At 44.5% G+C, this 26,688-nt stretch overlaps 1 pseudogene; it reads right to left on the minus strand.

Moving 5' to 3' along the window:
• Window positions 1–6,146: 6,146 nt before the first annotated feature.
• LOC126991160 (uncharacterized) lies at window positions 6,147–7,261 on the minus strand (annotated as a pseudogene).
• Window positions 7,262–26,688: the final 19,427 nt, after the last annotated feature.

The following is a 26,688-nucleotide window of genomic DNA, read 5'->3' on the forward strand; positions in this document are numbered from 1 at the left end:
GACGACCGGTACCCACTCCCTAATATAACCACCATACTCAATCAATTGGGAGATAGTAAGCTTTTTTCATGCCTAGACTTGAAACAGGGTTACTATCAAGTCCCCCGAGATGAAATTAGTAGAGTGAAGACGGCATTTTCTTCTCCATCAGGACATTGGGAGTTTACTTCCCTCCCCTTTGGCCTAAAAACAGCCCCGTCCTGCTTCAAAAAAATAATAAACACTGTCCTTACAGGACTATTAGGTAACAAGGTTCAGGTATACCTTGATGACATAATTTTCCTGGGCGATATATTTTCTAATCATGTAGATAACTTAGAACAAATGCTGGAACGCTTAAAGGAAGCCAAACTGACTATTAAGATGGAGAAGTGTAACTTTTTAAAGAACAAAGTAGATTACCTGGGCCATGTCATCAGCTCAGAGGGAATAAGACCTCAATCTAGCAAGCTGGAGGCCATACAAAACATCCCGGCCCCGCAAACTGTTCATGATTTACAGTCATTTCTTAGATTGACTAATTATTATCGCAAATTTATTGCAAATTATTCACAAATTGTTGCTCCTCTTCTAAAAAATTACAAAGGGAAGATACACTCAAAAAAAAAAAAAAAAAAAAACTCCACTCATATGGACAGATGAAGCAAAAATTGCGTTCTCAACCCTTAAAGATAGAATGCTTGATACAGTCACTAAAAAAAATCCTGACTTTAACAAACCTTTCGTGTTCACTACTGACGCGTCCTGCTACAATACTGGTGGAGTATTGCAACAACAGGATACTGATGATGAACTAAGACCTGTATCTTTTTATAGAAAGAAATTGAACACGGCAGAACAGCGGTACAGCACAGTTGAACGAGAGGCTTTAGCTGTAATATATGGGTTGCAAGTGAACCGCCCATTAATACTGGGTTACCCTATTGGGATCCACACGGATCACAGACCTTTAGTATGGTTGTTACAGGTAGCTAGTCCCAATGGCAGGATAGCTAGATGGCAGACTCTCATGAGTGAATATGGTTTCACAATCAATCATTTGCCTGGCAAGGAAAATATAGTAGCAGATTTTTTTATCAAGGATGAAGGCTCAACAGGACACTGAGATTGAATTAGAAGATCCGCGCGATAATGTTTGTGGATGGGGAACAACAAAAACCGTGGAACACGTGGATTATGAGGGGCAAGGTATTGCACTAGTGTAGAAAAAGAAACAGGCGCCGAAAGATGAGAAAATAAAATGTATGATATGTATAAACCTGAATTGTGAGTGTATTGGCCACACACTTGACTGGAGTATTCAGGAGATTAGTGAGCTGCATGATGAGCAGCCAGCATATAAGTATGCTAAAAGAAGGAAGCCCCATGAATGAGATTAAGCAAAGACTCAGAGAAAAAAGGCATAATGTGAAGATACCGCCCCTGTTAGAGGTACATGTGGAAAATGTGTTATAGTGTGTTGAAGACGCCCCTGTCAGAGTTGCAGGTGGAAAACAATGTGTTTTAGTGAATCCGTACGGAGAAGCCACTAAGGTGGTGGTTCTTCCCCCCAAGTATTTCCAAGGCGATAACTCTGGCTCATTCGTCGCCACTGCAGGGCACGGAGGAACCAAAGTTACGTTATGTCGGTGTAGAAAGTTCGCTTTCTGGCCTGGAATGAAACGGGATGTAGAAAATTATGTAAGGAAGTGCGTCATGGTAGTCGTTTTAAAAGTGAGTTGGGAACTTGCACCCTGCTCCTTGGCGGCAATATCCTGACGTCACCGCTCCTTTTGAGAGAATACACATGGACCTTGTGGGTCCTATGGGTGTATCGGACAATGGGGTTCGATACGTAATGCCCATAGTTGATGTTTTTAAAAGGTATTTGATTACAGTACCCTTACGGAGTAAGGAAGCCCGCGAAATGGCAAGGGCGTTGTACGTGGATGTTGTTTGTGTACACGGTGTTCCTCAGACAGTTGTTACAGATCAAGGTTCAGAGTTCGTTAATTCCGTGATGCAGGAGATAAATTAGAAGCTACCTGTGCGACACGCGAAAATAACGGCTTACCATACAAGTGCAAATGGAATAATAAAGCACGCAAATTATACCGTTGTTAACATTTTGAGGACAATGGTTCTAGGAAATGTGTCCGTTTGGGATATAATGTTACTTACTTGCAGTCACCCTGGCCTATAATGCTGCGTATCATCGCACCATAAAGGAGTCCCCTTTTATCGAGAGACAGGGAGAGGATTTTTAGAGATCCTCGTATGCCCTACACTGTGTTAGAAAAAAATTCAGCAGCCCTGGTATGATATTGAATCCTATAAAGAGGAAATAGATGCAATTGCGAGGAAGGTTTATGATATTTACTCCTATAAATAGGAAATGGCTGCAATTGCAAGGAAAGTTAATGATAGATGCCAGGATTACATTGAAGAAAGTAGAGAAGTGGAAAAATACTACAAACCTACAAAAATCAAAACTATCAGCGTTGGAAACAGTGTTCCTCAAACAGAAAAAAAAAGTTGCAACCTATTTTGATAAACCCTACAGGGTAATAGAGAAGATCAGTGATGTAGTGGTAAAATTAGGAACCTCAGGACTAGTAAGGTTTCAACGGTCCCCACAGATAGAATGAAAGTCCTTCATGAAGACTGCATCGATGTGCTGCAATGTCCAACGGTTAGGCGAGAATACCCTATAAATCCGGAAACAGACACTGAAATATTTTCTGCATGCTCAACCCTGGTACTGAGACTAATTCTACCGAAAATGATAACTCGTAGCGGAGAGGTGACTGCTACTCATGACACATTAAATAATGTTCGTTCTACACCAGCAATAAACAGCTGATGCACAGGCCCTACCTTCTCAGGTTACTCCCAAACTTTCAGAGCCACCTCAGCATAGATAAAGCGTTCGCTCCTCCTCTACGGTACAAGAGTTGCCTAATGTCATGTCAAAGCCAATACGATATAAAACAAGAATAATGTATAAGGATGAAAATGCAATAATTAAGCGCAAATATGACGAAGTAAACCACAGATTTATTTGACTCTTTCGGTGTACGACTCAATAACACAACAGGAGTCCCCAACACGTGCTGGCCTAAGTTTCACACCAACATACTATCTATATTATAGTTCTCACAGACAGAGACTATAGTACCGTTTATCCTCACAGAAGATGTTTTAGCTGCATTATATAAAGCACGGAATTTAACTGCTTCTTTAGCTTGAAATGTTATTCAAATGTCACCTGAGTATCCAGCTGTAAAAGCAATAAAATACACACTCTTTAATTTTGAAAATGACTTCAGTTCATTGTTGCATCATCTAAGAAAAGTTTTAGGCTATGTGATGACTACTAATCCAAACAAGCTGCATGCTTCTATGAATTATAAAAAAAAAGACGGGAAATAATATTTTTTTTAAGGATCCTTGTCTAATATCTTATTTGGTACTGCGACCCAGGCTCAAGTTGACGCGATTCATGGAAAAAAAATAAAGCACTAGAGTCATTAACTGAGAAAGATTTAATATAGTTAAATGATTATTATGGAAAACTCAACATCGTTAAGTAGTTTGCATGCCATGCAATCTGCCTTTAATAGGCTATATTCAGCTGTAGAAGATGTATTGAACCAAGTCGTGCGCCAATTTTCTATAGACTTTGGCATTAGGAAGAGAAAAAAGCTCCTACAAGCATTGTTGTATTTTGACTTAGCATTGAGACACAGAAGTCCAGGTATACAAGATTTAGGGGTGAGTCTGCAGGCTTCCCTGCAAACATACATAACTCCAACCATTATGTGAGTCAAACAGTTGTTAAGTACATTAGAGGAAACCTAGGTTCGGCCTCCAGGTCTTTTGTTCCCTGCAGTTCCTGATTTTTTAGCTTTATATAGGGATATGATAACTGTGTCCTCCAGGACAACGGCTTTGCACGATTCTCGTAATTTCTATTTCACCAAACATTTGCGAGGAGATCCGCCTGACACCTTTGAAGTCTTTCGAATCGACTCCCTTCCATTTTCTGTGCAGAATATCACTTACTTTCTTATGTATAGTGTTGATTCAAGATATGTTGCCTTCAGTGAGAATAGGAAAATATACTATCTGCTTTCTAGTATAGAACACTGTAACAAGAATAACTATGTGTTAGTTTGTCCTCCCACAGGCCCCGTCTATGAAGCTAGCCACGCAGCCTCTTGTGAATCGGCTGCTTTCTTGAATCATGAATCAGTTATCAACTTCTGCCACACAATAGTCTTGAAAACATTTCCCCCTATGTTTATAAAAGATCCTGGCTACTGGACCTATTCACTTGCCTCCCCCATCAACCTGACACTCACATGCCCTACCAATCCTGTAAACAAACATACTGTCAGCCTGACGGGTAGTGGGATATTGACGCTTCGGCAAGGTTGCAGCGCCCACAGCCCACCCCTGACACTTCCTGGACAAGAGGCAGTAGTGGAGGGGCCCCCCATCACGGTCTCTCTCGCCCCTCTCCCTCTCCACCTCCCTCCTCTCCAAGAATTCTTACAGGCCATCTTATCTGGTCCGTTTTGCCTGACCCTCCATCTCTTCGCAGTGCTGAGTCCATCCACCTACAGGAGCTAACAGCTGGCTTGCAGCCATTAAATTCTGTGGTCGAGCCGGATCAGCCCTTTCAACCCGAAATCCATTGGTGGATTGTCTTCGCCATTGTCGTGATCCTGGTTCTTCTGCTGGTGACGTCTGCCGTGGGGTATTCCAATATCCTGCGCTACGCACGACGACGCCTGCTTCCAGACTCTAGCCCACTGCAGACATTGAAAGGCATATCTTCTCCACCAACACCTGTGAGATCTCAGGGGCGAGATCTTCCGGAAGGGGAAGTATGCTGGGACCCAGAATATGGACAAACAGAAGACGACCATAGCAGCACAGTTAATTAATAGTGACCCCAATCAGAGGCAAATACCGAGTGGAGATATGGAGACAAGAATTGTAAATATGATAGGAGGGGAAAGGAAAGCAATTAGTCAGGTATACAAAGTTGTAAACATCTGATAAGCACTAACACTACTGAGAGGTTATGGAAAATACCCAGACCCACATACAGAAAACAGATACCCAGTAGGCGTGGTCAGGAAGTGTGGATAACCATTCAAGAGGACTCTAACATGTCACGTGCGGTGTGACGAAACGCTATAAGCGAATAACTGAAAAGAGAAGTCACTGTGGGAGTGTCTTAAGAGTGCATCACGAATAAGCAGGAGAAGTAGACAATACAACATAATGAGCGAGCCAATGGTTGTTGACAGGAAGTATTGGCTACTGGTTATGTAGGAAATGAAGGCGTGTCAAAGATGTAGTTCCGCCTCAAGCAAGGAAAAATGTGACCTAGACAACAGTGGTATGGGCAGACCGAGCCTTGCACTCGCTTCAAGCAGACTTGCTACTCACTCAGCTGACAATGGCTGTTGTGATCTTAATCGTGAGTAGAAATTCGAGAATCTAAGGGAAACCGACTGTATTGTCCTGGAGATTATAATGTAGGAGATGTGTAGTAGGATTGTGATTATTTTATTGCGATGTAAAGCAAAGGTAGAAACCACTGGGTGTGGTATAATTGATGAAGTACATGAGACTTACCGCAGGTCAGTTGAAATGTGCTTCGAATTTTGGGAAGCAAATCACTTCTGCTAGAAGGGAGCTTTCACATGAGATACGCTTTGCTGCCTCACACCACCAGACTTTAAAGAGTACGATCACCCACATGAAAAGTAAGTTACCATGTCCCGTCACTGAAAGTGCTTCAACCATATGACACTGCAAAGTGTAGGGCGGGAGTGGAGGGCATGTGAAAGCTCCCTTCTAGCAGAAGTGATTTGCATCCCAAAATTCGAAGCACATTTCAACTGACCTGCGGTAAGTCTCATGTACTTCATCAATTTTACGTCAGCAAATCACTATTCTGCTAGAGGGCGCTTCCCCATGAGATTTTGAAGCTATGTGGGTGTCGTACTTTGACAGGTAGAAGGTACAGTTAGTTGGGAATGAGGGAAAAAATACAACCAAGACCCAAACATCAATACATTAAATAGTCTACAAATCATGTACCTTGCCACAAGGATAATGACACCTCCATCTCAACCAAGGCTCAGATTCTACTGCAGAACAGCTTCTTGAAAAACGTCGCGTTCCGGAACAATTTCCTTATCGTAATACTTGGCAAAAGTGGCCTCCTTAGACCAGCCAGCCTTCGCCATGATGTGGGTGATTGGCACAGCCATGGCCTTGGCTTTTGACGCTGCAGCAGGACGAACACTGCCAGCCGAGTACTTTTCAGTGTCTACTCCCGACATACGAAGCACTTCTCTGAGCAATCTTGCAATTGTGTCTTTCGTCACGGGTTTGTGTGGCTTGATGAAGCTGATAAGCAAGGTTCCCGTTTCCTTATCCAGGCCACTTCTTAATTGTTCAGTTCTTGTAATGTACATTTTCAATGTTTCACACACACACAACCTACAGTCCTTAGCATATGCTTTAAAGGTCACAGCCCGCACATTGAATTTTGGCCTACATTGTTTAATATTTCCCCCCAGCCAGACACGAATATAATCCTGTCTAATGCGGATGTCTCCCAACAGTAACAAATGTAATGTTTGCACTCTGGCAGCTTGTGTGAGGGCCATAAGCATTGCAAGTTTTAGCGTCAGTTCCTTAAGGGAAAGAGCACAATGGTTCCATAGTTTGTAGTTGATGGAGCACCAGCTGGACGTCCCAAGTCTCCGCATATCTAGGTGTTGAAGGCCTTAGGTTGAAAACTCCTCTAAAGAACCTGCTGACAAGAGGGTGATTGCCTGCTCTGTAACCATCGACAACTATCCCCAGCGAAGATAGGGCTCCCCGCGCCGTGTTAACAGAGTCATAGCCCACACCTCTGTGGAAAGTGTCAGACAGAAAGTTTACAATATCAGTTACAGTGGGAGTAAGGGGATTGATGTGCCATCTATTGCAAGACTGGAGCCACCTGTTGATATGTGGCCGGTACTGCTTCGCAGTTGAACCTCTCCAGGAGGCCATGAGAATGTCTGTACCTGCCGCAGAAATGCCTCGGTCTCGTAGCTGTTGCCGGACAAGAGACATGCCATCAGCCTGGTGTGTTTCAGGATGGGGTGCTCCTCCCCTGTGGATGGCTGACGCAGTGTGTTCATCCCTCTCGGTATGAGGCGCGGTTCCTGAACGAGCATCCTGAGCAGAGTCCCCATCCACGGTTGGGATGGCCACACTGGCGCTATCAACCATCCCCTTGCTGCCTCTGCTCGTATTTTGTGGAGGCATCTAGCAATCAGAGCAAAGGGAGGAAAGGCATAGATGAGTTCAAATTGAGACCAACATATTGAAAAAGCATCAAAGTGTTCTGCCTCTGGATCAGGTTTCCATGAGCAAAAACGAGGCACTTGTTTATTTAGTCTGGAAGCAAAGAGATCAATATTTGGGACTCCAAAGATCTGACAAAGGTCTCTAAAAAGATCCTCACTCAATTTCCACTCATGCCTGTTATTGAATGTCCGAGACGCAGCATCAGCCACCAGATTAGCTCTACCAGGCACATGGGAGCATGTAATCCAGACATCATTCAATGCACACCAGTTCCAAATGTCAAGGCAGATGTCACGAAACATTGCAGATCTCGTGCCACCCATCTCATTCACATAGTGAACGGCTGCAGTGTTATCACAAAACACCCCAACATGTTTTCCTTGAAGCTGATGTGCAAACGACTTTAGTGTCAGTAATATGGCTTGGAGTTCCTTCACATTGATGTGGAAAACTGCCTCCGTTAAGGACCATCTCCCATTGATTTGTTGATCATTTAAAGAACCACCCCAACCTAAATTTGAGGCATCAGTAAAAAGATCTATTTCAGTACCTCTCCGAAAAATCCTTCTGTATTCCACTGCAACGTTACATAACCACCACTGCAGATCCCTCTTCATATCCTGTGTGATGATCATCCATTTGTCAAAATTTTCGTTAACCTTCTTTAATGCCGAAATCTTTGCGGATTCCAACCTCCGATAGTGCAGTTTCCCCATTTCAACTGCTGGAATGACTGCAACCAATTTCCCAATTACTTTGGCCACATCCCTGATTTTTGTTTTATCACAGTCAAATAAGTCCTTGCAACTCTGAGCGATTTTCTGTTTCCTCCGTTCAGGCAATGTCACAGTCATCGTCTCTGAATCAGTGACGTTCCCCAAATACTCCAAACGTCTAGAAGGCATCAAGACAGATTTCTCAGCATTGATACAGAAACCCATCTTACTAAGAAGTTCTACCGTGGCACGTACACTCTCATGACATCCCTCGAAAGAGCTGTGTGAAATAAGCGTGTCATCAATGAAACTCGTGATAATATGACCCATTTCTCTCAGTTTAGCAAAAATTGGTTTCATTAATTTGGTGAAAAGGCGAGGACCTTCTGCAACGCCATTGGGAAGACAGGTGAACTGATAGATTTTTCCTTGCCATTTAAAGCACAGAAACCTTTGCTGCTCTTCCGCTCTAGTGACAGAATAGTATGCGTGTCTAAGATCGACAGAGGCCATATAAGCATCTTTATTAATAAGCCAAATCGCTTGCTCAAAGTTTTCCATCTTGAAGTAATTGTAAGGAATGTGCTGATTAAGTTTCTCCAGATTAAGGATCAATCTAAACCCTCCATCCTTCTTCTTACGCAAGAAAATGGGGGAAAGGATTTGCCCTTCCTGTCTGTGGGTTTCCTTCATCACCTTGAGCTCTAGCAGTTTCACAATTTCCTGACAAATAATTGACTGTTCTTCTTCACTAAAAACATACTCAATATCCTCAGCAAACAAGGGACCAATGTGAGCTACAGAAATGTCAAGATGGCAATGGGCAACAATGTCCAGAATAATAGCGTCACTTGTTATTGTATGCCACTCATTCACAAAGTATTGAAGTCTGCCAGCTTCAAATGTATGGCCCACCTGATTTATTGCCGGGGATTGCTGCGTCCCCGGCCTCGCGAGTTTTTTGCCTCCGAGCCCTGCCGTGAGTAGGGCTGCCGGTGATCACTCCGGTGTCCATATGTCCGCTGTCCATAAGGGTGGAACCTGGATGCCAATCCTTTGTAGGGGAACTTTCCGAAGGAGCCTCTGACCTTCCCCGCACCAAATTTCCAAGTGGGTAGCGGTTTCTTCATAATGATCTTGCTCTTCAGCTTCTCAGAGTCCTCAATGTTCTTGGCAGATTGGGACACGTCATCACCAAACAAAAATCTAGTCATAGGCACCTTGTCGGAGCACAGGTGAGAGTACCTCTGATTAATCTCGCGCTTGATGACGAAGCGACGGGCCAGATTGTTCCTATGGTTGGCATGACCAAGCAATGCCAGAGCACCATTCAGCATGCCTACTTCATGGGCCACATCTGGACGGCCATCCTGGGCAATCCTATCCAGCACTGTGAGGGACTTAGTCAGAGTAGTGGCAGCTTTGATGATGTCCTTGCTTACCTCTCTCATGCGAAAATCCCCCTTTTTGGCATCTGCCTTCAGCGCATCCAAAACTTGCGAGTTACAATCTACAGGAGCCAAAGCGTGACAGTTACCGGGCCTCCTGGCAGAGTCATCATCCATAATCTCCTTGTACTCCTCGTCTCGCAAGCCGTTGTCGAACACATGGTTCACCATGTCTGCGACCTGCTTGTCAATGTCAACAGAAACATCGTCCACAGGTCCGTAAGTCTTGGCGCACTGCAGGAGGACACTACCTGGCACAATGTCATCTTGAGAGTCATCGTCATCACTAGACACACGATGGTCAGGCGACTTAAACCCAGAAAACCCCGCGGCCGAACCAGAACAAGGCACCTCCACGGGCGTGTTTACACTGTCAAGGGTGGCGGCGACATCAGCGCCCCCGCCAGTAGCCCCGCTGCTCTCCTTCAACTTCTCCACATCGCCCCGCAAGGCAAGCAAAGTGTCCATCAGCAGCTTCCAATCCGGAGCACTAGCTTCCTCCCGTGAGGTGGAAGGCAGAGAGAGGTTAGGTGGAGGGGCAGATTCGGCTCCACTGCCAGTCACGTGATCCCGGGCATGCTGTCGGCTCTTTCGAGAACAATCCCGGTGGGAAGGTCCTGGACGCAGATGAGCCTCCCATATGCGAGGATTCTTTCCTCACATCCTTGCTACGGCCAGGGGTTACCTCCGTGCCCGACAGCCGAGTACCGTGGGCACCGCTCGGGACATCATACATGGCGGTTTGAGGTGGAGTCCTCGAGGCAGCTCACCAGCAGGCAGGGAGTTGTAAACTCCACGTGTGCACCAGGATGGGCACTCACCAGTCCTCGAGGCAGCTCAGCAGCAGGCAGGGAGTTGTAAACTCCACGTGTGCACCAGGATGGGCACTCACCAGTCCTCGAGGCAGCTCACCAGCAGGCAGGGAGTCGTAAACTCCACGAGTGCACCCGGATGGGCACTCACCCGCCCCTACACGGGTAACGGGTGGTGTTGCAGCCAGCTCCTAAATGGATAACAGGCTGTGGCGAAGCCTTGCCGCTCCAAAAAGGATAACGGGATGAAGGCCGCCAACTCTTGACTCAGGGTAGATGAACAGCGGGAGCATCACGTCTGGTCAGCGTGAAAACAACTCAGCAACTGGTGGTGTGAGGCAGCAAAGCGTATCTCATGGGGAAGCGCCCTCTAGCAGAATAGTGATTTGCTGACGTAAAATTTGGTGTTTCCGTGACTTGTAGTAGATTATACTATAGGAATGTGTTATTAGGATGTGAGGAGAGTACTTAAACATTGTGATGTAAGCAGAGAGAAACAAACCACTGCTTGTGGAATGACGAGTGTTATTATTATTGACAACAACTGAGCACAAATTGTAGTATTATGTTTAAAGACATGTCGTTTGTCATATGTTGTATCCATGAATATCCTGAATATGCCAGCGTTATGATCGTCTGGGCATAGAATATTGCGTAAGGCAATTACTTTCATTTAATTTTAAATAAATGTGTATTTTATTTTCCCCTTGTTTATCCCCGAACATCAGTCTCCAATAACAACTTAAGCCGGATCACGTTACCAGGGATACGAGACGGTGAGATCATTTATGGAGTAATTAATGAGCGATAAAAGAGTTGTTTTAATACAAGCTAATGCAAATGAAATAAAAAAGTAAGAATTGAAATACAAGAAAAGAAGGATCCAAAAAATTGTCACATTCAAAAATAGATTAGATAAATTCATGGACAGCGATATTAGGTGGGGTTAGATACACGGGAGCTACACGGGAGCTTAGGCTCAGAGGAGCTGCCTCGTACAGGCCTACCGGCCTCCTGCAGACTCCTATGTTCTTATGTTCTTATGTTTTTATGTACATTTTGAAGCTAGGTTAAGCAATTAAATCTCCTTCTCTTGGCCTTGTAGGGAGAAAGGAATGAGTCTTGTGTGACCCAAAATACAATAACAGTGTATAAACTCAGTAAATTACTCTCTGCCTCGAGAAACGGTGCCGCATGTATGATACAATATTTTCTTGGCAGCATTAAATAACATAATTTGCAGTTCAGATTGGTCACTATTAACACACCCACGTTCTGCTTCTTAGCTTCTGAAGTACCCTTGTGCTGTCATATCCGTCCTCTACTAGCCTTCACACCTATTACAAAACCATACAAGTGTGTCAAGATAAAAAAGTGTGAAAATAGCCTTTAGTGACCTGTTATACCACAAGTATGCGTTTTAAAATTCAATACAGCCCAGATACAATACTGATGGTTAAAGTTGTATTATATTAGTCACTGGTGTCTGATCACGTACGCTGGGATGTAGCTCACCCAGCTGTTCACCCTCCCTCTGGGGCTGGCCAGTAAATGGGTACCTGTGGAAAGAAAACTGTGGTAACCTGGATGTCATTCTGGCCTTGTGCCCCGGGGTATTGGGCTCCCCTCCCTCCCTTTCTGCCTATTGCGCCAGTAGACTTTTCTTGCTGGGACCTGATGGTCAGCCCCCCCATGGGTAATTTTAAATTAAATGCAGTCCCAGTCAATTAATTCCTGCCATGCCAAGGAGTTCTTATATATATATATATATATATATATATATATATATATATATATATATATATATATATATATATATATATATATATATATATATATATATATATATATATATATATATATATATATAGCCAGCCCCAGAGGGAGGGTGAACAGCTGGGTGAGCTACACACTGACTGCCCCAAACAGGAATTCAAACCAATTCCTATGGATTTGTGGCTAGGCATATTAAATGCTGCACCACAGAGGCTAACTTAAATGTTTTTTCAAGGTCCATAAGGGCTACATAGATCTTTATTCATTTTATGTAATAAATATATTTGTGTAATAAGAGTTGATCTAGACACTCTTCTCTATCTAAAGAGCATCACTGTTAACTGATTCTACCTTCAATCGTCTTTTGTAGTTTTTCAGTCAGACTTTAACTGTAAACCTTTCCTGCGAGACAGGAAGTATTGGCCTCAAGAGGTGAGCTGACACTTTTGGTAAGTTCCATCGCAGAATCATGGGGTTTTGCTGAGACGACTTTGTGTCAAATCAACGTCTAACTCACTAAGACTGAATTACTTGTATGGCCCGTCCCAGGTAACTCTGGCTCCATGAGCAAGGGTCACGCTACCCAAAAGCTGACCCGACCCACCGGGGTATATCTGTAAACCTGTGTGCTTAGGTATTATATGAGGAAGGTTTGTTATGTTCACTCTTCATTAGACATGCCTTCACAGATTGATCATGTCCTTTTTCAGTTGCATTAATTAATCTGCATATTTATTAATGTGATATTTATCAAATCACAGAATCAGTGATTGAGCAACCCCTGGCGCCGGATGCTCAAAGGTGGTGGTAACTTATCCCCGGAGACGGTTGTAAGTCACGGGTCGTGTCGCAAGTTTGCTCCCCGCTAGGATCCTCCTCCGCAGCGATGCACAGCGCGGTCGCCGCGGCGTGCTAAGGGTCAGCCCTATGGTTCACGAGTGAGGCGGTAGAGGGCGGGCAGCTCACCAGCTGAAGTGGATGCAACCAATGGAAATCAGTGAAACAAAAAAGACAGCCAATCAGGATCAAGGAAGGTGATTGCAAAAAAACGGCGCCAGAGACGAAAACTACCGTGAGTCAGTATTTCCTCAAGTCCGTACAGCCAAGCTAAGATGGGGAAGACTAGTGAGTATTGGCCGGAGAGGAGGTTGCCGTGCAGGAAATAACGACGGTCAAGATTTTAGAACTGGGGCAGTTGTCAGGCGCGGCAAAGAGGTGTGGGTTAGAGGTGAACAACGTTTGCTATGTGTGTGGGTACGAGAGGAAGTTAGAGGCTCAGGAATGCATAATACGTGCATTGGGGAGTGAGATGAGGGAGCTAAGGAAGAGGTTTGACAGTGCTCAGGAGAGGCAAGTCCTGGGGGCCGGCCTGGCAAGGGCGATGGACAAGGGAGAGGCAGGTGTGAGCACGGGTGCCTGATGGGGGGAAGAAAGGTGTGACATTCATGTATGGGTGAAAGGGGGGGTGACGATATGATTGAGCACATGCTACTTGAGTGATGTATATAAGAGAGAAAAGGGGATTATGGTAACAGTTGTGACCGAATGGAATAGGATGTTGGAGAGGGATGTAAAAAGGTTAAATATATGCAATATTATTTCAGCTGAGGTAATTTTCAAAGCAGACAATTGTTGTCATTCAGTAGATCATGTCATCCTTCATCATCAGAAATCATTTTCAAGACTCAATTCTGACCTGTCACATTGCGTAGATTTTAATTGTCATTCTTAGTCAGTTGAGGTCATCTTGAAGCCAACAATTCCTGTTTCATAGTTAAATTCTTGTCATTCTTTCTCTTTTTGTTCCTCAGGCATATTTTGCAAATTGATATCATATTTATTTCCATTTATTTAATTTTGGGAGCAGGCATTAAGGCCAGGTTACCTTATATTTAGTTCAATTAGGTCAGATCAGGTTAGGTCAGATTTAATTTGATTAGGGTAGTTAGTTTTAATTGTGTTCAATGAATGTGTAATATGCTTCAGTTATATAATGTGTACTCGCCATTGCCAATGGAGCTTGGGAATAATAACACATGACTTAGTCATTCACTTTTTTTTTTTATTGGATTAACCTGCAGCTTGGGTAGATATTACAGCTTGATGTAGCACGTAACAGCTAATACAGCACAACAAATAAGTAATTACTGAGAAATCATATATACAGGAAGGTAGTTGGTGTGGAAGAGAAATGGCTACTAACTCTGCTCTGTGCACGGGGAGTGTTAAGTGGTGCCACAAAGAGATGCTCAGGGCTGAGAAATGTAAATCAAGTAGGGGTGCATTATAGGTGCCCAGTTTGTGAAAGAGGGGACAGGAAACAGAGGAAATAGGTAATTGGAACTGTGTGGCAAAGCAGAAGGGAGGAAAGGACCTGCAGAAGCCACTGCCTCAACAGACATTTTGAAATGGTTTGACTATAGTAAGTCTGCTGGTCAACAGAAAAATATTCTTAATGTCGTGCCTGGCATGGGCACTCCTTAATAATGTTGGTTAATTATACCTCAAAGTAGAATTAATTGTTGATCACTTAAACCAGAGAGTAAAATTAGTAGTTTATTTACCAAGTCTTATAAGGCACCATTATCACACACAGGGTTATCATCTGCCAAATAATATGGGTAGCGTGACTTTAAGAATATTACTTAAGGTAAATATATTTGTTTAAAGATTCTATTGATGAATTAAGGGTCAAGGGACAGGATTCAGCCATACAAGACTAAATTGTCGCTCATAACACTTAGAACTCAGTCTAATTATAAACTAACATGTAAACACAAGAAACAAGTAGCACCAACACACAAACAAAACCTATCAAGTGTTCCCACTAACATGTGGTAAAAAACCTGCTCATTCAGTCTAACACCACTCATCAACTTAATTAAGCCTTGACTACAACTACTGAGTGTTTGCACTCCACCGTGGTTACCCCTGATAATGACACACACACCATTTGTCCTTTTCCCTCTTTCCTCCTCCCGCACACAACCCCCAGGGCATGCTGGCTTGGGTCCCGACAGCAGTCAGCCAGCCTACCATCAGACAGACTTGCTTCGACACCTCTGTATGGGGCGATACCTCGTATAAGAGTCCTTAAATATAATATTATAACCTAGGTATATTGAACGCTTCTATGTATGTGAGGCCGGTTATGCTATACGAACCAACAAGTTGGAGAGGATGACATCGAGCCAAGAGTGCAGAATCCTGAGATACATGGGGCATGTGAGATGGACAAGTAGGGTATCAAACTAGGTGATAAGAATGAGTGGTGTGGAGGTGGTGCCCCTCTTGATCAAAGACGCTGAAGTTAGGGTTGACTGAAGATCTGCTGGGCAGCATGTTGGTAACCCTCCGCCACTTGTCAATGGTTGAAAACTCTCAGCGTCTTGCGGTGGGAGTCGAGTCCTCTGGATCACCACGTACACACGCTGACCACTCGGCCACCGGTGCACCATATGCAATCTGCAGGTGTAAGCTGATATTAATTACATATTAATAATATTCGCCATATAAATTATGATCAAGAATACCGAACATGTGGCCATTATGATTTCTTGTTTTGTTCTTATGCCTCCGACTGTGAGTTCTGCACATTCACATTTGAAAGTAATCTATTACTAACTGCAAGGTCTACATATATGCCTACCTATACACAGGAAAAGAAGTTTATAATAATTTCCTGCCTGACAACTTGACCAGGAATCAGTCTGTTGTTTCTCACAGGCTGAACTGGTACTTCTTCTACAACGATCCACTCAGTAGTTGTGCAGGAGCATACAAGAAGTCGCAATCTTCGTAGTCTTCTTGGGGTCATACTGCAAACTTCCTCCTGACTTATGTAGGCACCTGCACCTTGACTTGAGGATCCCAAAGGTCCGTTCGACAACGCATCTTGTCCTGTGATGACTTGTTGTATCGTTCCTCCCCAGGTGTTGTCGGGCGTGCAACTGGGGTCATCAGGAATGGCTCCAGAGGATACGCACTGTCTCCTGTGAAGTTGAAAATTCATTAATGCATTATTTATCATTATGAAATGCATGAAAACTATCTTAAAAATTCTATTAATATCTATTGCTGTGGTTGACATCTTTATCTCATGACTGGCCTTTTCACAAAGTACCCGAGTTACTTTATCAATGGCCCTTGATTGGTCATTTCCAACACAGTTTCCAATAACACCGTGAAAGCTGCCACTCGCAAAAAACCTTAGTGTAGCCAGAACCTGGGTGTGTTGGGAGTGCATGTGCCCTCCTGGTTCTCCTTTCCAGGTGGGGGTGCAACTCATCACAGAGCCTGATGATTTCCTGACGGGGAAATCTATACACCTGCAACAGGTGTTCATCACTGACATGTAGTGGGTCGAGTGAGTCCCGATATCTCCTTTCCCTGCACAGTCTGCGATTGAAAATGTATGCCGCAACAAGCTCCATCTGTGAAACACAGAAATAACTACATTACTAGAGAGGACTGGAACATACGGTAATTATTTAAGACACATAATTGTAAGCTAATTAAATGGCCCTTAAAAGGTAAAGAAATATCAATGTTGCTGTTATCTAAAATAAACATTACTAGAGAGGACTAGAACATACAGTAATTATTTAAGACACATAATTGTAAGCTAATTAAATGGCCCTTAAAAGGAAAAGAAATATCAATGTTGCTGTTATCTAAAATAAACATTACTAGAGAGGACTGAAACATACAGTAATTATTTAAGACACATAATTGTAACCTAATTAAATGGCCCTTAAAAGGTAAAGAAAAATCAATGTTGCGGTAAGCTAATTGAATGGCCCTTAAAAGGAAAAGAAATATCAATGATGCTGTTATCTAAAAATAAATTGTGGACGTAAAGCAAATAACAATAATAATAAAGAAAGAAACATGTTTAAAAAATATGAGTACAGCTCCCCGAGCCAAAGCCTTCTTGGCTACACCTAAATCTCCACAACTAATGCACAAACCATGCATGAGTGACATTTATGTGACCCCTGCCACGTTGAAATAAAGCTATACACATGTATGGAGGCTATTACAGCTTCATGGGATAAGAAATACTAATCCAAGCCACCTGAGCCAAAGCCTTATTGGCTACACCTAAATCTCCACAATTAATGCACAAACCATGCATGAGCGACCTTTATGTGACCCCTGACACGTAGAAATAAAGCTATACACATGTATGAAGGCTATTACAGGTGCATGGGATAAGAAATATTAATCCAAGCCACCCGAGCCAAAGCCTTATTGGCTACACCTAAATCTCCACAACTAATGCGCACATCATGCGTGAAAGACGTTCCTGTGAACCTTGCCACGTTGAAATAAAGCTATACACATGTATGGAGGCTATAAGAGCTTCATGAGATTAAAAATATTGATGTATGCCAACCAAGCCACCGCCTAAATCGGCTACACTTAAATCTCCACAACTAACCTTCACATCATGCGTAAAAGGCGTTCCTGTGACTCTTGCCACCTTAATGTAAAGCTATACCTAAGTAGGAGTGCAAACACGTACCTTATATTGTGTATAGAGGTGGAGATGTGGATGAGGCGGAAACACTCCTTTAATGGCAACGGGTTAGGACGGAAACTGGTCGGATCTAGCCCCGCTTCCGAGCAGTCAGGCTGAGGGGCGACCTGACGTCACAAGATGGTGTCTAGGACGTTTTTTGAACATCGCACGGGGCAGCACTTGCAACCACAATGGCGGATTTAGGACCAAATGTTGAGATACGACCGTTTGAGCATCCGCCGCCTGAGCACTGTCAAATCTCTTCCTCAGCTCCCTCATCTCTCTCCTCAATGCATGTATCATGCATTCCTGAGCCTCTAACTTCCTCTTGTACCCACACACTTTGCAAACGTTGTTCACCTCTAAAACACACACCTCTGCTGCACCTGACAACTGCCCCACATCTAAAGTTCTTGACCATCGTTATTTCCAGCACGGTAACCTCCTCTCTGGCCAATACTCACTAGTCTTCCCCATCTTAGCTTGGCTGTACGGACAAGAAAAAATACTTACTCGCGGTAGTTTTTGTCACTGATGCCATTTGCTTGCAATCACCTTCCTTAATCCTGATTGGCTGTCTTCTTTGTTTCAATGATTTCCATTGGTTGCAATCACAGCAGCTGGTGAGCTGCCCGCCCTCTACCGCCTCACTCGTGAACCATAGGACTAACCCTTAGTACCCCGCGGCTACCGGGCTGTGCATCGCGTCGCAGGACGGTCCTAGTATGGAGCTAACTTACGACGGGACCAGTGACTTACAACCATCGCCGGGACTAAGTTACGACCACTTTTGAGCATCCGGTCACTGGACGAGGAGAGGAACACAAGGGGAAGAGGAGGAGAGGAACACAAGGTGAAGAGGAGGAGAGGAACACAAGGGGAAGAGGAGGAGAGGAACACAAGGGGAAGAGGAGGAGAGGAGCACAAGGGGAAGAGGAGGAGAGGAGCACAAGGGGAAGAGGAGGAGAGGAGCACAAGGGGAAGAGGAGGAGAGGCGCACAAGGGGACGAGGAGGTGAGGCGCACTAGGGGATGAGGAGGAGAGGACCACAAGGGGAAGAGGAGGAGAGGAACACAAGGGGAAGAGGAGGAGAGGAACACAAGGGGAAGAGGAGGAGAGGAGCACAAGGGGAAGAGGAGGAGAGGAGCACAAGGGGAAGAGGAGGAGAGGAGCACAAGGGGAAGAGGAGGAGAGGAGCACAAGGGGAAGAGGAGGAGAGGAACAGAAGGGGAAGAGGAGGATAGGAACACAAGGGGAAGAGGAGGAGGAACACAAGGGGAAGAGGAGGAGAGGAACACAAGGGGAGAGGAGGAGAGAGGACCACTAGGGGAAGAGGAGGAGAGGAACACAAGGGGAAGAGGAGGAGAGGAGCACAAGGGGAAGAGGAGGAGAGGAACACAAGGGGTAAGAGGAGGTGAGGAACACAAGGGAAGAGGAGGAGAGGAACACAAGGGGAAGAGGAGAGGCACACTAGGGGATTAGGAGGAGAGGAACACACGGGGAAAAGGAGGAAAGGAACACAAGGGGAAGAGGAGGAGAGGAACACAAGGGGAAGAGGAGGACAGGAACACAAGGGGAAAAGGAGGAGAGGAACACAAGGGGAAGAGGAGGAGAGGAACACAAGGGGAAGAGGACAGGAACACAAGGGGAAGAGGAGGACAGGAACACAAGGGGAAGAGGAGGACAGGAACACAAGGGGAAAAGGAGGAGAGGAACACCAGGGGAAGAGGAGGAGAGGAACACAAGGGGAAGCTGAGGCCAGGAACACAAGGGGAAAAGGAGGAGAGGAACACAAGGGGAAGAGGAGGAGAGGAACACAAGGGGTTAGAGGAGGAGAGGAACACAAGGGGAAAAGGAGGAGAGGAACACAAGGGGAAGAGGAGGAGAGGAACACAAGGGGAAGAGGAGGAGAGGAACACAAGGGGAAAAGGAGGAGAGGAACACAAGGGGAAGAGGAGGAGAGGAACACAAGGGAAAGAGGAGGAGAGAAACACAAGGCAAAGAGGAGGAAAGGAACACAAGGGAAAGAGGAGGAGAGGAACACAAGGGAAAGAGGAGGAGAGGAACACAAGGGGAAGAGGAGGAGAGAAACACAAGGGGAAGAGGAGGAGAGGAACACAAGGGGAAGAGGAGGAGAGGAACACAAGGGGAAGAGGAGGAGAGGAACACAAGGGGAAGAGGAGGACAGGAACACAAGGGGAAGAGGAGGAGAGGAACACAAGGGGAAAAGGAGGAGAGGAACACAAGGGGAAGAGGAGGACAGGAACACAAGGGGAAGAGGAGGAGAGGAACACAAGGGGAAGAGGAGGAGAGGAACACAAGGGGAAAAGGAGGAGAGGAACACAAGGGGAAGAGGAGGAGGGGAACACAAGGGGAAGAGGAGGACAGGAACACAAGGGGAAGAGGAGGAGAGGAACACAAGGGGAAGAGGAGGACAGGAACACAAGGGGAAGAGGAGGACAGGAACACAAGGGGAAGAGGAGGACAGGAACACAAGGGGAAGAGGAGGACAGGAACACAAGGGGAAGAGGAGTAAAGGAACACAAGGGGAAGAGGAGGACAGGAACACAAGGGGAAGAGGAGGAGGGGAACACAAGGGGAAGAGGAGGAGGAACACAAGGGAAGAGGAGGAGAGGAACACAAGGGAAAAGGAGGAGAGGGAACACAAGGGGAAGAGGAGGAGAGGAACACAAGGGGAAGAGGAGGAGAGGAACACAAGGGGAAGAGGAGTAGAGGAACACAAGGGGTTAGAGTAGGAGAGGAAAACAAGGGGAAAAGGAGGAACACAAGGGGAAGAGGAGGAGAGGAACACAAGGGGAAAGGAGGAGAGGAACACAAGGGAAGGAGGAGAGGAACACAAGGGGAAAGGAGGAGAGGAACACAAGGGGAAGAGGAGGAGGGAACACAAGGGGAGGAGGACAGGAACACAAGGGGAAGAGGAGGAGAGGAACACAAGGGGAAGGAGGAGAGGAACACAAGGGAAAGAGGAGGAGAGGAACACAAGGGAAAGAGGAGGAGAGAAACACAAGGGAAAGAGGAGGAGAGGAACACAAGGGAAAGAGGAGGAGAGAAACACAAGGGGAAGAGGAGGAGAGGAACACAAGGGAAAGAGGAGAGGAACACAAGGGGAAGAGGAGGAGGGGAACACAAGGGGAAGAGGAGGACAGGAACACAAGGGGAAGAGGAGGAGAGGAACACAAGGGGAAGAGGAGGAGGGGAACACAAGGGGAAGAGGAGGAGAGGAACACAAGGGGAAGAGGAGGACAGGAACACAAGGGGAAGAGGAGGAGAGGAACACAAGGGGAAGAGGAGCAGAGGAACACAATGGGAAGAGGAGGAAAGGAAAAAAAGGGAAAGATTAGGAGAGGAACACAAGGGGAAGGAGGAGAGGAACACAAGGGGAAGAGGAGGACAGGAACACAAGGGGAAGAGGAGAGGAACACAAGGGGAAGAGGAGGACAGGAACACAAGGGGAAGAGGAGGACAGGAACACAAGGGGAAGAGGAGGAGAGGAACACAAGGGGAAGAGGAGGACAGGAACACAAGGGGAAGAGGAGGAGAGGAACACAAGGGGAAGAGGAGGAGAGGAACACAAGGGGAAGAGGAGGACAGGAACTCAAGGGGAAGAGGAGGAGAGGAACACAAGGGGAAGAGGAGGACAGGAACTCAAGGGGAAGAGGAGGAGAGGAACACAAGGGGAAGAGGAGGAGAGGAACACAAGGGGAAGAGGAGGAGAGGAACACAAGGGGTGTGTATGAGGCCAGAGCTGGATCACTCAGGGGATTTTCGATTTTTCCAAACCCAAGAATATTGTACTTTTATATAGTATTCAAATAAATTATGGATTAATGAATGTTTATGGATGGATTTATGTTTTGATGGAAAACCCAAACCTATCTTATATACCAACTACTTAGCCACAGTGAGGGAATCTCAAGGCTCAGAACACCTGCCCATACTACCGCACTATTGCTAGGCTGCCCTTCCTATTCACACAGAGCCTGTACTATGCTAGGGCCTGTACTATGCTGTTCCTCCTGTCATCAAGTAAGATGAATTCACTTCATCACATCATTTCATGGTAGTTATAATTAAGACTAACTGTCTGATCTATTGTATGTATCTATTGAACAGCATTTTTTTGTAATTTTTCATTGTAAAACGTCATGTTAATATAGTTATTTTCTTATGAATTTTGCAATAAATATATGTTTAATAAGGAGGGGTGATAATTTTAACGTGGTCTGCCTTTCAATGAGGCATGAGAGAAAACGAAATGAATGGCGAGAGTAAAGGGATGACCTGTGTATTTGGCGGCCATATATATATATATATATATATATATATATATATATATATATATATATATATATATATATATATATATATATATATATATATATATATATATATATAATATTAATGATGATGATGATGATGATCATAATAATAATAATAATAATAATAATAATAATAATAATAATAATAATAATAATAATAATAATAATAATAATAATAATAATGATATACTTCCTTTTAAATACAAAAAAGAAAACTACAGAGAAGGAAGTAAGAAAACAAAAAACAAAAGAAAGAAAAAAAGGAAAGAAAGCTATATGGAAAGGAAGAAAGTCGCAGAGTAATGAAAGAAAAAGACAGAAAAGTAAAAAAAGGGAAATCAAGACAAAGAAATACAAGAAAGAGTAAAAGAGAGACAGAGAAAAGAAACATATAAAGAAAAAGGAAGAAGGAAAGAAAGAAAAGAAGTATACATAAGAAAGAAAAAAAAAGAAAAGAAAAGGAATGTAAAAATATAATTAAAGTAAAACGTCGAGAAAAAAAACTATTGGGTAGCGAGCGAGGGAGGGAAGGAAGGATGACTAAGGAACCCGATAAACCGAAGCTGCATGTGGTTATTGCATGGAAGCAAAAGTCAAATACTCTTATGGTCGTCAATCATCATCATCCCTGCCTGTAAGGTTCGTATTCCCAGAAGCTTTCGGCTCTAACAAATGTCTCCCAAGGCCACAACGGAGATAAGTTGGTTCTCATGAGTGTTTTGCACGTGCACCTTGGAGCATCCGGCGCCTGGTGGTGGTAACTTAGCCCCAGCGACGGTTGAAAGTCACTGGTCACGTCCTAAGTTTGCTCCGCGCTAGGAAAGTCCTCCGCAGCAATGCACAACGCATTTGACTATTTGAACTCTAAAGTGGAGCACATCTTGACCCACTCTCCCTTCGCTGAAATCTCCATCCTAGGAGATTTCAATGTTCACCACCAGCTTTGGCTTTCATCCTCTTTCACTGACCATCCTGGTGAACAAGCCTACAACTTTGCTATCCTCAACGATCTAGAGCAGTTGGTCCAGCACCCTACACGTATTCCCGACCGTCTTGGAGACCGGCCCAACATTCTAGACCTCTTCCTTACCTCAAACCCTTCTGCTTATTTCGTCAAACTGTTCTCTCCGTTGGGCTCCTCCGATCACAATCTTATTTCTGCATCCTGTCCTATCACTCCTGTACACCCTCTGGACCCACCGAAGAGGCGATGCTTCTGGCATTTTGCTTCAGCTCGGTGGGACGATCTTAGGATGTACTTTTCCGATTTCCCGTGGAATGATTATTGCTTCCAGGATTGAGACCCCTCTGTGTGTGCTCAGCGCATCACAGAGGTGATTGTCTCTGGAATGGAGGCATACATTCCTCGTTCTTTCTCTACTCCTCACGCTAAAAAGCCTTGGTTTAATCACGCTTGTTCTCGTGCTGTCAATGATAGAGAGGCAGCTCACAAAAGGTACCAGAGCCTTCAAACTAATGCTAATTATGAACTTTACATTTCTGCCCGAAATCGTGCCAAATCTATTCTCCGACTAACCAAAAATTCTTTCATTAATAGAAAATGCCAAAACCTTGCTTTCTCTAACTCTTCCCGTGACTTCTGGCATCTAGCCAAAAACATCTCCTCCAACTTCACTTCTTCATCTTTCCCTCCACTCCTCAGTCCTGACGGCAACACTGCCGTCTCATCTATCTCTAAGGCTGAACTCTTCTCTCAAACTTTTTCTAAAAACTCCACTCTGGACGATTCTGGGCATATTCCTCCTACTCATCCCCCCTCTGACTCCTTTATGACTGTTATAAAGATTCTTCAAAATGATGTTTTCTATGCCCTCTCTGGCCTCAATCCTCAGAAGGCTTATGGACCTGATGGAGTACCTCCTATTGTCCTTAAAAACTGTGCCTCCGTGCTGTCACCCTGCCTGGTCAAACTCTTTCGCCTCTGCCTGTCAACATCTACCTTTCCTTCTTGCTGGAAGTATGCCTTCATACAGCCTGTGCCTAAGAAGGGTGACCGCTCCAATCCCTCAAACTACCGTCCTATAGCTTTACTTTCTTGTCTATCTAACTATCTTGTCTATCTAGCTTTTGAATCAATCCTTAACCGGAAGATTCAAAAGCACCTTTCCACTTCTGACCTTCTATCTGATCGCCAGTATGGGTTCCGCAAGGGGCGTTCTACTGGTGATCTCCTAGCCTTCTTAACTGACTCTTGGTCATCCTCTCTTAGCCGTTTCGGTGAAACTTTTGCTATTGCGCTGGACATATCAAAAGCTTTTGATAGGGTCTGGCACAAATCTTTGCTTTCCAAACTACCCTCCTACGGTTTCTATCCTTCTCTCTGTACCTTTATCTCCAGTTTCCTTTCTGACCGTTCTATTTCTGTTGTGGTAAACGGTCACTGTTCTTCCCCTAAATCTATTAACAGTGGTGTCCCACAGGGTTCTGTCCTATCTCCCACTCTTTTTCTGTTGTTCATTGATGATCTTCATTCCAAAACGAACTGTCCTATCCAATCCTATGCCGATGATTCCACTCTGCATTACTCAACTTCTTTTAATAGAAGACCCACCCTACAGGAACTTAACGACTCAAGGCTGGAGCCTGCAGAACGCTTAGTCTCAGACCTTACTATTATTTCCGATTGGGGCAAGAAGAACCTGGTGTCCTTCAACGCCTCAAAAACACAGTTTCTCCACCTATCCACTCGACACAATCTTCCAAACAACTATCCCCTATTCTTTGACAACACCCAGCTATCACCTTCCTCAACACTAAACATCCTCGGTCTATCCTTAACTCAAAATCTCAACTGGAAACTTCATATTTCATCTCTTACTAAATCAGCTTCCTCGAGGCTGGGCGTTCTGTACCGTCTCCGCCAGTTCTTCTCCCCTGCACAGTTGCTGTCCATATACAGGGGCCTTGTCCCCCCTTGTATGGAGTATGCATCTCATGTGTGGGGGGGCTCCACTCACACAGCTCTTCTGGACAGAGTGGAGGCTAAGGCTCTTCGTCTCATCAGCTCTCCTCCTCATACTGATAGTCTTCTACCTCTTAAATTCCGCCGCAATGTTGCCTCTCTTTCTATCTTCTATCGATATTTCCACGCTGACTGCTCTTTTGAACTTGCTAACTGCATGCCTCCCCCCCTCCCGCGGCCCCGCTGCACTCGACTTTCTACTTATGCTCATCCCTATACTGTCCAAACCCCTTATGCAAGAGTTAACCAGCATCTTCACTCTTTCATCCCTCACGCTGGTAAACTCTGGAACAATCTTCCTTCATCTGTATTTCCTCCTGCCTACGACTTGAACTCTTTCAAGGGGAGGGTATCAGGACACCTCTCCTCCCGTATTTGATCTTGCTTTCGGCCACCTCTTTTGTTTCTTTTTTAGGAGCAGCGAGTAGCGGGCTTTTTTTTTATTATTGTTTTCTTTTTTTGTGTGCCCTTGAGCTGCCTCCTCTGTTGTAAAAAAAAAAAAAAAATTCCCTAGTTGGTACAACCTAGCCAAAATGTGGTTTACTAATACAATATATATTGGTTGAAGAGCTGACTACTTTGCTGGAAACTGCCATAGTAAGTAAGCAATGCGTTTATGTTGAATAGGAAGAGTCAGGCGCTACATATAGTTTTGAGATCTCTAGATTGGAGGTAAAACGCATTTACATAGTATGCGATGTAGCAGAGTGAGTTATGGGAGGCTCGCCCATCAGGGAAAGTGCCACACTACAATAGGGGGATTGATGGGACTTCAGTGCACGTGGTACTTTAGTGTTCTATGTATATTATAGATAGAGCAGGGCATGGCTGAGTATTTCCACGAGAAACTGGCGGGTGCGGGGTGAGCTCAGCCCCACCCTTTGCCACACACTCAACACCTCTCGCCTCCTCTCACATGTCAGCTATTTACTATCTTTAAAATAATTTAATCAAATAGTTGGATAATCCAATGGGTCATACAGTGTTGATATTATTTTTATGATAATAACAAAGGTGTGTCATCTAATTAATATCTGAAATTGTGTAAAAGAATGTATATATCAAATAAGGCTGTACGGTGCTATGCATGAATTTAATTACAATATGAACAAATTGTGTTAGAAAGAAAGCCTAAAACAGATTATATACTCAGTGTTAGGTTTGGTAGCGCTGTGGCAAGAAAATGTGATATAGCCTCCGTGGTCTAGTGGTTATTGTAGTCAGAGCTGAGCCCAAAAAATTCCCATCCCAGCTAGGAAGGAGTCAGAAGGATGATAGAAGGGGTAACATGTTTGTGGGAAAAGTTTGGGTACTGCATAATAATTACATGTTACACCACTTTCAGGAATGGAGGGGAAGAAACCCCGGAAGGCCAACTTCTCCGAGGCTGAAGGTTGGCAATGGTCACGGCCATCCATGCCAATTATAATATACTATTCGGTGAATTATCTGCGGGGACAACCCATTACACCAAATTGGCAGCTTGGGTAGAGGTCCAAGAAGCTGTCAATGCAGTGGGGCGGGTTCACCGCGACGTTGAAGAAATACGAACAAAATTCAAACACCTCAAGTCCGACGTCAAGAAAAAAAGGGCGAAGGACCTTCATTATCAAAAAGGAACAGGTATGTTGATATATTATCACTGGAAAGCATTATGATATACAAAATATGTTTTTTATTCTTTGATATGTGGCGCTACTAACCAAGCCAAATTTTTCGGGCAA

This window comes from Eriocheir sinensis, chromosome 6 (assembly GCF_024679095.1).
Source record: "Eriocheir sinensis breed Jianghai 21 chromosome 6, ASM2467909v1, whole genome shotgun sequence".
NCBI classification, from domain to species: Eukaryota; Metazoa; Arthropoda; class Malacostraca; order Decapoda; family Varunidae; genus Eriocheir; species Eriocheir sinensis.